Source organism: Rhinopithecus bieti, unplaced genomic scaffold (assembly GCF_001698545.2).
Source record: "Rhinopithecus bieti isolate Rb0 unplaced genomic scaffold, ASM169854v2 scaffold_4553, whole genome shotgun sequence".
In the NCBI taxonomy this organism is placed as follows: domain Eukaryota; kingdom Metazoa; phylum Chordata; class Mammalia; order Primates; family Cercopithecidae; genus Rhinopithecus; species Rhinopithecus bieti.
In genome coordinates, this window is record NW_016804694.1 from 2,120,161 (window position 1) to 2,129,109 (window position 8,949).

General features: G+C 42.7%; 2 long non-coding RNA genes across 2 annotated transcripts in view; both read right to left on the reverse strand.

Annotated features, from left to right (window-relative positions):
* The window catches only part of LOC108528349 (uncharacterized), a 5,933-nt gene extending 4,450 nt beyond the window's left edge, over nt 1-1,483 (reverse strand). Inside the window, exon 1 of the long non-coding RNA XR_001885104.1 lies at nt 1,407-1,483. This is a non-coding gene — a long non-coding RNA (uncharacterized LOC108528349). The remainder of the gene's footprint in view (nt 1-1,406) is intronic.
* A 5,002-nt stretch (nt 1,484-6,485) lies between these two features.
* The window catches only part of LOC108528351 (uncharacterized), a 15,459-nt gene continuing 12,995 nt past the window's right edge, over nt 6,486-8,949 (reverse strand). The window contains exons 2-3 of the long non-coding RNA XR_001885105.1: nt 6,783-6,962; nt 6,486-6,577 (exon numbers count right to left, since the gene is read on the reverse strand). This is a non-coding gene — a long non-coding RNA (uncharacterized LOC108528351). The remainder of the gene's footprint in view (nt 6,578-6,782; nt 6,963-8,949) is intronic.

The window sequence follows — 8,949 nt, forward strand, 5'->3', positions numbered from 1 at the left end:
TGTTCAGTTCCCACCTATGAGTGAGAACATGTGGTGTTTGGTTTTCTGTCCTTGTGATAGTTTGCTCAGAATGATGGTTTCTAGCTGCATCCATGTCCCTGCAAAGGACATGAACTCATCCTTTTTTATGGCTGCATAGTATTCCATGGTGTATATGTGCCACATTTTCTTAATCCAGTCTATCATTGATGAACATTTGAGTTGGTTCTAAGTCTTTGCTATTGTGAATAGTGCCACAGTAAACATATGTGTGCATGTGTTTTTATAGTAGCATGATTTATAATCCTTTGGATATATACCCAGTAATGGGATTGCTGGGTCAAATGGTATTTCTAGTTCTAGATCCTTGAGGAATCGCCACACTGTCTTCCACAATGGTTGAACTAGTTTACACTCCCACCAACAGTGTAAAAGCGTTCCTATTTCTCCACATCCTCTCTGGTGCTGGCATCTTTTGATCATCTTTTCCCATAAAATTGATAACATTTTCTAGAGCTTTGTTGAGCAATTTTGGATTGCATCCTGGATATTTTGAATAGTATTAATATGTTGTGAGACTCTGAATCTTGTTAAAATTCTTCTACAGCAAGAGTCAGCAAACTATGACCTGCAGGCCAAATCCAGCCTTCCCCTGTTTTATACGTAAAGTTGTACTGGAACACAGCCTGGCTGATTCATTTACATACTGTGCTGCTTTGGCACTACAATAGCAGGGTTGAGTAGTTGTGATGGAAGACTGTATGACACAGAGCTTAAAATATTTATTATCTGGCCTTTTGTGGAAAAGTTTGCTCACCTCAGCTTTAGAAAGTGTAGGGCCAGGCGTGGTGGCTCACGCCTGTAATCCCAGCACTTTGGGAGGCTGAGGCAGGCAGATCATGAGGTCAGGAGATCGAGATCATCCTGGCCAACATAGTGAAACCCCGTCTCTACTAAAATACAAAAAATTAGCTGGGTGTGGTGGCGGGCACCTGTAGTCCCAGCTACTCGGGAGGCTGAGGCTGGAGAATGGCATGAACCCAGGAGGCAGAGGTTTCAGTGAGCCGAGATCGTGCCACTGCACTCCAGCCTCGGGGACAGAGTGAAGACTCCGTCAAAAAAAAAAAAAAGTGTTGACTTTGTTTTGTTTTGTTTGTTTTCACAGGCAATCAATCTAATGAGGTTCAAACTGCAAATTCTGTCTCATCATCTTGGGGACAGATCTAGGAGAGAGAAAATGAAATAGTTTTAATGGGGATTTCACTCTACACTCTCTGGCTCACGGGGACCCTTCTCCTAAGTCTTCTGGTCAGAGAGATGGGGTTTCTCTCAGAGTTTCTGCTGTCTCCGCTACCATGCAGCTCCCCAACTGGACCTATTCTCATCTCAAAGCTGTGATAGAAAAAAAGAAAATTGGGGAAACTCACCCCATACAGATGTTTCCTCAAGCTTTGATTCCTTTCCGTAATTTGGCTGCTTGTTTACTTTTCAGAGTCCTTAGTTGCATTTTGTCCAGAATTTTAGTTGTGATCAGCGGCAGAGACTGCAGTGCCTTACTCCATTTTGTCTGGTACTGGAAACCTCCCAACTTCTTTGTGACCACAACCTATAGTGAAAAAACACATTTTACATTGAGACTCAGTACACACACACACACACACACACACACACACACACACATACACACATACACAGACGATCAGTGTTTCACAAACAATGCTGTGTGTGATGGCCTCTTACTTATTCTATTGTATTCCTTTTCGGTTTTATTGTTCTTATGTTTTAATGGTGCTAAGAGACCAGTGTGATGGCTCATGTGGGAGGATCCCTTGAGGCCAGGAGTTTGAGACCAGCCTGGGCAACATAGTGAGACCTCATCTATACAAAAGCCAAAATTAGCCCAGCACGGTGGCATGCATCTGTACTCCTAGCTACCTGAGATGCTGCTGAGGCGAGAGGATCATTGCCTGAGCCCAGAGGTTTGAGGTTACAGTGAGCTATGATCCTGCCATTGCACTTCAGCCTTGGTGAGAGAGAGAGAGAACTTGTCAATAAATAAATAGTGCTAAGACTCATTACTCGGCGTTAACCTAAGTTTGAAAACAGAGCTCTAAACACTGTCACTGAAACAGGAGAGGCAAGGCTTCTACTAGCTGAAATAAGTACATTTAAACAAGTCCTGAATAATATATACCACAACTGATGATACAATAAACTTGCGAGTCAAAAAATGTGATGAGAATTGCATAATCACCTTTAATTGTAGAACTCCAGGTTCTCCATGTGAGAAACACCTGACTCTCTGCTCCCCTTCCTCAACCCTTGACAAAGGTGAAGGGAGTTAGGGATCTTTGTAATCTTTTGTAGTCCAAAATAGCCAACTCAAAGTGATATGAAGCAACTTTGTAAGTCATCCAAAATCTAAATTTTATATTAGGTGCCTGATACACATGTTACTTGCAAAATAAACAGCCTGAAGCCAACTCAGAGGAAAACAAAGTGGTCATTATTGATGCCTGATTCTCACTGCCTTCTGCTGCTGCTGCCCCTTTAGCTCCCCTCCCTTCTTTCCTTCCTCCCCTCTTCCTGAATAAAATCAGCTGGGTAATGAATTTTTTTTTTTCTTTCGGAGATGGAGTGTCTCTCTGTCGCCCAGGCTGGAGTGTAGTGGCACGATCTCGGCTCACTGCAACCTCTGCCTCCCAAATTCAAGCAATTGTCCTGCCTCAGCCTCCAGAGTAGCTGGGATTACAGGTGCCCACCACTGCACCCGGCTAATTTTGTATTTTAGTAGAGACGGGATTTCGCTATGTTGGCCAGGCTGGTTTTGAACTTCTGACCTCAGGTGATCTGCTCACCTCTGCCTCCCAAAGTGCTGGGATTACAGGCATGAGCCACCAGCCTGGCTGGCAATAAATATTTTATCTGGATACTGATCCTTGGCAAGTTAAAGGATGTAGATGCTTAAACAGGGCCCCACCGAAAAGGTGGTTACTAATCTTAAGTACCTCCAAAATATCCACCTTAATTATTGATCAAAGACACCTCCAGGCTGGGCGCAGTGGCTCATGCCTGTAATCCCAGCACTTTGGGAGGTCGAAGAGGGTGGATTACGAGGTCAGGAGATCGAGACCATCCTGGCTAACACGGTGAAACACCGTCTCTACTGAAAATACAAAATTAGCCGGGTGTGGTGGTGGGCGCCTGTAATCCCAGCTACTCGGGAGGCTGAGGCAGGAGAACTGCTTGAACCTGGGAGGCCGAGCTTGCAGTGAGCCGAGATCACGCCACTGCACTCCAGCCTGGGCAACAGAACGAGACTCCATCTCAAAAAAAAACCAGACACCTCCAGAATATCGTAAATTTGATTACCTGTTACAAGTACTTCTGAAATATAATAAACTTGATCGAAGGTATCAGAAATATCTTACAGCTCTATACTTGAAACCCTATATTTACATAAAATAGCACTGAACACACAAGCCGACCAAGCAAGTGGTTACTTTTCCCCTTCTCGTCTTCTGGTTTTTTCTTTACNTTTGCACCACTGCACTCCAGCCTGGGTGACAGAGCGAGACTCCATCTCAAAAAAAAAAAGAAATCCACAGTCATTGAATAATTTTCTGTGTTTAATTCATTATTTTCCTCTGACTTTTTATTTTTTTATTTTTATTTTTTTTTGAGACAGGGCCTTGCTCTGTCGCCGGGGCTGGAGTGCAGTGGCCGGATCTCAGCTCACTGCAAGCTCCGCCTCCCGGGTTTACGCCATTCTCCTGCCTCAGCCTCCGGAGTAGCTGGGACTACAGGCGCCCGCCACCTCGCCTGGCTAGATTTTTTGTATTTTAGTAGAGACGGGGTTTCACCGTGTTAGCCAGGATGGTCTCGATCTCCTGACCTCGTGATCCGCCCGTCTCGGCCTCCCAAAGTGCTGGGATTGCAGGCTTGAGCCACCGTGCCCGGCCCTCTGACTTTTTTTTAAAACAAATAACTGGTAAAATGTACATATCAGAAAACTTGCCATCTTAATCATTTATAAGTATACAGTAGTGTTAGGCACATTCACATTGTGTGCAGTCAATCTCCAAAACTCTCACCTTGCAAAACTGACACTCTATACTCATTAAACAACAGCTCCCATTCTCTTCTGCCCCCGGCCCCTGGCAACCACCATTCTACTTTGTCTTTTTGCATTTGAATTTTCTAGGTACCTCATAGAAGTGGAAGCATATAGTATTTGTCTTTTTGTGACTGGCTTCTTTCACTAAGCACAATGTCCTCAAGGTTCATCCACGTTTTAGCATGCATCAGAATTTCTCTCCTTTTCTAAGGTTAAATTTTGATTGTGTATATATACCACGCTTTGTTTATCCGTTCATCTGTTGACGGGCACTTGTGTTGCTTCCATCTTTTGACTATTGTGAATAATGCTGCTATGAACATGGGTGTGCAAACATCTCTTCAAGACCCAGCTTCCAATTATTTGGGTATATACTCAGAAGTGGAATTGCTGATAATTCTATTTTTTTAATTTTCTCAAGAACTTCTGTATTGTTTCTCAGACTGCTTTTGAGATTTTTTGTTTTTTTTAAGTTTCTGGAGTTTGATTATGTGTCTGAGTGTAAGTTGTTTGTGTTTGTTTTCTGGAGTTTGTTCATCTTTTGCATTCATCCTGTTTGGGGTTCACTAATTTTCTTGAATCTGTAATTTTATATCTTTCATCAAATTTGAGCATATTTCTTCAAGTAGTTCCTTTTCTGCACCAATCTTTTATTCCTCCCCTGGGACTCCAGTGATATGAACATTAGACCCTGAGACTGTTCATTATTTTTCCAATCTTTTTTTCTTTCTGTTCATCAGAATAGATAATTCCTCTTCATTTATCTTCAAGTTCATTAACTTCCTCTTCTGTGGTCTCCATTCTGCTATTAAGCCCATCTAGTTAATTTTTATTTCAGATACTGTGTTTTTTGGTTCTAAAATTCCCATTTGGTTCTTTTTATAGTTTCTATTTTTCTGCTGAGAGCTTCTAGCTTTCCCTTTATTACAAGTGTGTTTACCATTATTTCATCCAGCATACTTATAATAGATGTTTTAAGTCTTTATCTGATAATTCTAACCTCTTGGTCATATTGGTGCTGGCATCTGTTTTTTTTTTTTTTTTTTTTTTTTTTGCTTTTTTTATTATTATACTTTAAGTTCTAGGGTACATGTGCACAACATGCAGGTTTGTTACATAGGTATACATGTGCCATGTTGGTTTACTGCATCCATTAACTCGTCATTTACATTAGGTATTTATCCTAATGCTATCCCTCTCCCACTCCTCACCCAATGACCGGCCCTGGGGTGTGATGTTCCCTGCCCTGTGTCCAAGTGTTCTCATTCTCATTGTTCAGTTCCCACCTATGAGTGAGAACATGTGGTGTTTGGTTTTCTGTCCTTGTGATAGTTTGCTCAGAATGATGGTTTCTAGCTGCATCCATGTCCCTGCAAAGGACATGAACTCATCCTTTTTTATGGCTGCATAGTATTCCATGGTGTATATGTGCCACATTTTCTTAATCCAGTCTATCATTGATGAACATTTGAGTTGGTTCTAAGTCTTTGCTATTGTGAATAGTGCCACAGTAAACATATGTGTGCATGTGTTTTTATAGTAGCATGATTTATAATCCTTTGGATATATACCCAGTAATGGGATTGCTGGGTCAAATGGTATTTCTAGTTCTAGATCCTTGAGGAATCGCCACACTGTCTTCCACAATGGTTGAACTAGTTTACACTCCCACCAACAGTGTAAAAGCGTTCCTATTTCTCCACATCCTCTCTGGTGCTGGCATCTTTTGATCATCTTTTCCCATAAAAATTGATAACATTTTCTAGAGCTTTGTTGAGCAATTTTGGATTGCATCCTGGATATTTTGAATAGTATTAATATGTTGTGAGACTCTGAATCTTGTTAAAATTCTTCTACAGCAAGAGTCAGCAAACTATGACCTGCAGGCCAAATCCAGCCTTCCCCCTGTTTTTATACGTAAAGTTGTACTGGAACACAGCCTGGCTGATTCATTTACATACTGTGCTGCTTTGGCACTACAATAGCAGGGTTGAGTAGTTGTGATGGAAGACTGTATGACACAGAGCTTAAAATATTTATTATCTGGCCTTTTGTGGAAAAAGTTTGCTCACCTCAGCTTTAGAAAGTGTAGGGCCAGGCGTGGTGGCTCACGCCTGTAATCCCAGCACTTTGGGAGGCTGAGGCAGGCAGATCATGAGGTCAGGAGATCGAGATCATCCTGGCCAACATAGTGAAACCCCGTCTCTACTAAAAATACAAAAAATTAGCTGGGTGTGGTGGCGGGCACCTGTAGTCCCAGCTACTCGGGAGGCTGAGGCAGGAGAATGGCATGAACCCAGGAGGCAGAGGTTTCAGTGAGCCGAGATCGTGCCACTGCACTCCAGCCTCGGGGACAGAGTGAAGACTCCGTCAAAAAAAAAAAAAAAGTGTTGACTTTGTTTTTGTTTTGTTTGTTTTCACAGGCAATCAATCTAATGAGGTTCAAACTGCAAATTCTGTCTCATCATCTTGGGGACAGATCTAGGAGAGAGAAAATGAAATAGTTTTAATGGGGATTTCACTCTACACTCTCTGGCTCACGGGGACCCTTCTCCTAAGTCTTCTGGTCAGAGAGATGGGGTTTCTCTCAGAGTTTCTGCTGTCTCCGCTACCATGCAGCTCCCCAACTGGACCTATTCTCATCTCAAAGCTGTGATAGAAAAAAAGAAAATTGGGGGAAACTCACCCCATACAGATGTTTCCTCAAGCTTTGATTCCTTTCCGTAATTTGGCTGCTTGTTTACTTTTCAGAGTCCTTAGTTGCATTTTGTCCAGAATTTTTAGTTGTGATCAGCGGCAGAGACTGCAGTGCCTTACTCCATTTTGTCTGGTACTGGAAACCTCCCAACTTCTTTGTGACCACAACCTATAGTGAAAAAACACATTTTACATTGAGACTCAGTACACACACACACACACACACACACACACACACACACACATACACACATACACAGACGATCAGTGTTTCACAAACAATGCTGTGTGTGATGGCCTCTTACTTATTCTATTGTATTCCTTTTCGGTTTTATTGTTCTTATGTTTTAATGGTGCTAAGAGACCAGTGTGATGGCTCATGTGGGAGGATCCCTTGAGGCCAGGAGTTTGAGACCAGCCTGGGCAACATAGTGAGACCTCATCTATACAAAAGCCAAAATTAGCCCAGCACGGTGGCATGCATCTGTACTCCTAGCTACCTGAGATGCTGCTGAGGCGAGAGGATCATTGCCTGAGCCCAGAGGTTTGAGGTTACAGTGAGCTATGATCCTGCCATTGCACTTCAGCCTTGGTGAGAGAGAGAGAGAACTTGTCAATAAATAAATAGTGCTAAGACTCATTACTCGGCGTTAACCTAAGTTTGAAAAACAGAGCTCTAAACACTGTCACTGAAACAGGAGAGGCAAGGCTTCTACTAGCTGAAATAAGTACATTTAAACAAGTCCTGAATAATATATACCACAACTGATGATACAATAAACTTGCGAGTCAAAAAATGTGATGAGAATTGCATAATCACCTTTAATTGTAGAACTCCAGGTTCTCCATGTGAGAAACACCTGACTCTCTGCTCCCCTTCCTCAACCCTTGACAAAGGTGAAGGGAGTTAGGGATCTTTGTAATCTTTTGTAGTCCAAAAATAGCCAACTCAAAGTGATATGAAGCAACTTTGTAAGTCATCCAAAATCTAAATTTTATATTAGGTGCCTGATACACATGTTACTTGCAAAATAAACAGCCTGAAGCCAACTCAGAGGAAAACAAAGTGGTCATTATTGATGCCTGATTCTCACTGCCTTCTGCTGCTGCTGCCCCCTTTAGCTCCCCTCCCTTCTTTCCTTCCTCCCCTCTTCCTGAATAAAATCAGCTGGGTAATGAATTTTTTTTTTTTCTTTCGGAGATGGAGTGTCTCTCTGTCGCCCAGGCTGGAGTGTAGTGGCACGATCTCGGCTCACTGCAACCTCTGCCTCCCAAATTCAAGCAATTGTCCTGCCTCAGCCTCCAGAGTAGCTGGGATTACAGGTGCCCACCACTGCACCCGGCTAATTTTGTATTTTTAGTAGAGACGGGATTTCGCTATGTTGGCCAGGCTGGTTTTGAACTTCTGACCTCAGGTGATCTGCTCACCTCTGCCTCCCAAAGTGCTGGGATTACAGGCATGAGCCACCAGCCTGGCTGGCAATAAATATTTTATCTGGATACTGATCCTTGGCAAGTTAAAGGATGTAGATGCTTAAACAGGGCCCCCACCGAAAAGGTGGTTACTAATCTTAAGTACCTCCAAAATATCCACCTTAATTATTGATCAAAGACACCTCCAGGCTGGGCGCAGTGGCTCATGCCTGTAATCCCAGCACTTTGGGAGGTCGAAGAGGGTGGATTACGAGGTCAGGAGATCGAGACCATCCTGGCTAACACGGTGAAACACCGTCTCTACTGAAAATACAAAAATTAGCCGGGTGTGGTGGTGGGCGCCTGTAATCCCAGCTACTCGGGAGGCTGAGGCAGGAGAACTGCTTGAACCTGGGAGGCCGAGCTTGCAGTGAGCCGAGATCACGCCACTGCACTCCAGCCTGGGCAACAGAACGAGACTCCATCTCAAAAAAAAACCAGACACCTCCAGAATATCGTAAATTTGATTACCTGTTACAAGTACTTCTGAAATATAATAAACTTGATCGAAGGTATCAGAAATATCTTACAGCTCTATACTTGAAACCCTATATTTACATAAAATAGCACTGAACACACAAGCCGACCAAAGCAAGTGGTTACTTTTCCCCTTCTCGTCTTCTGGTTTTTTCTTTTCTTTTCTTTTCTGTTTTTTTTTTTTTTTTTTTTTTTTTTTTTTTTTT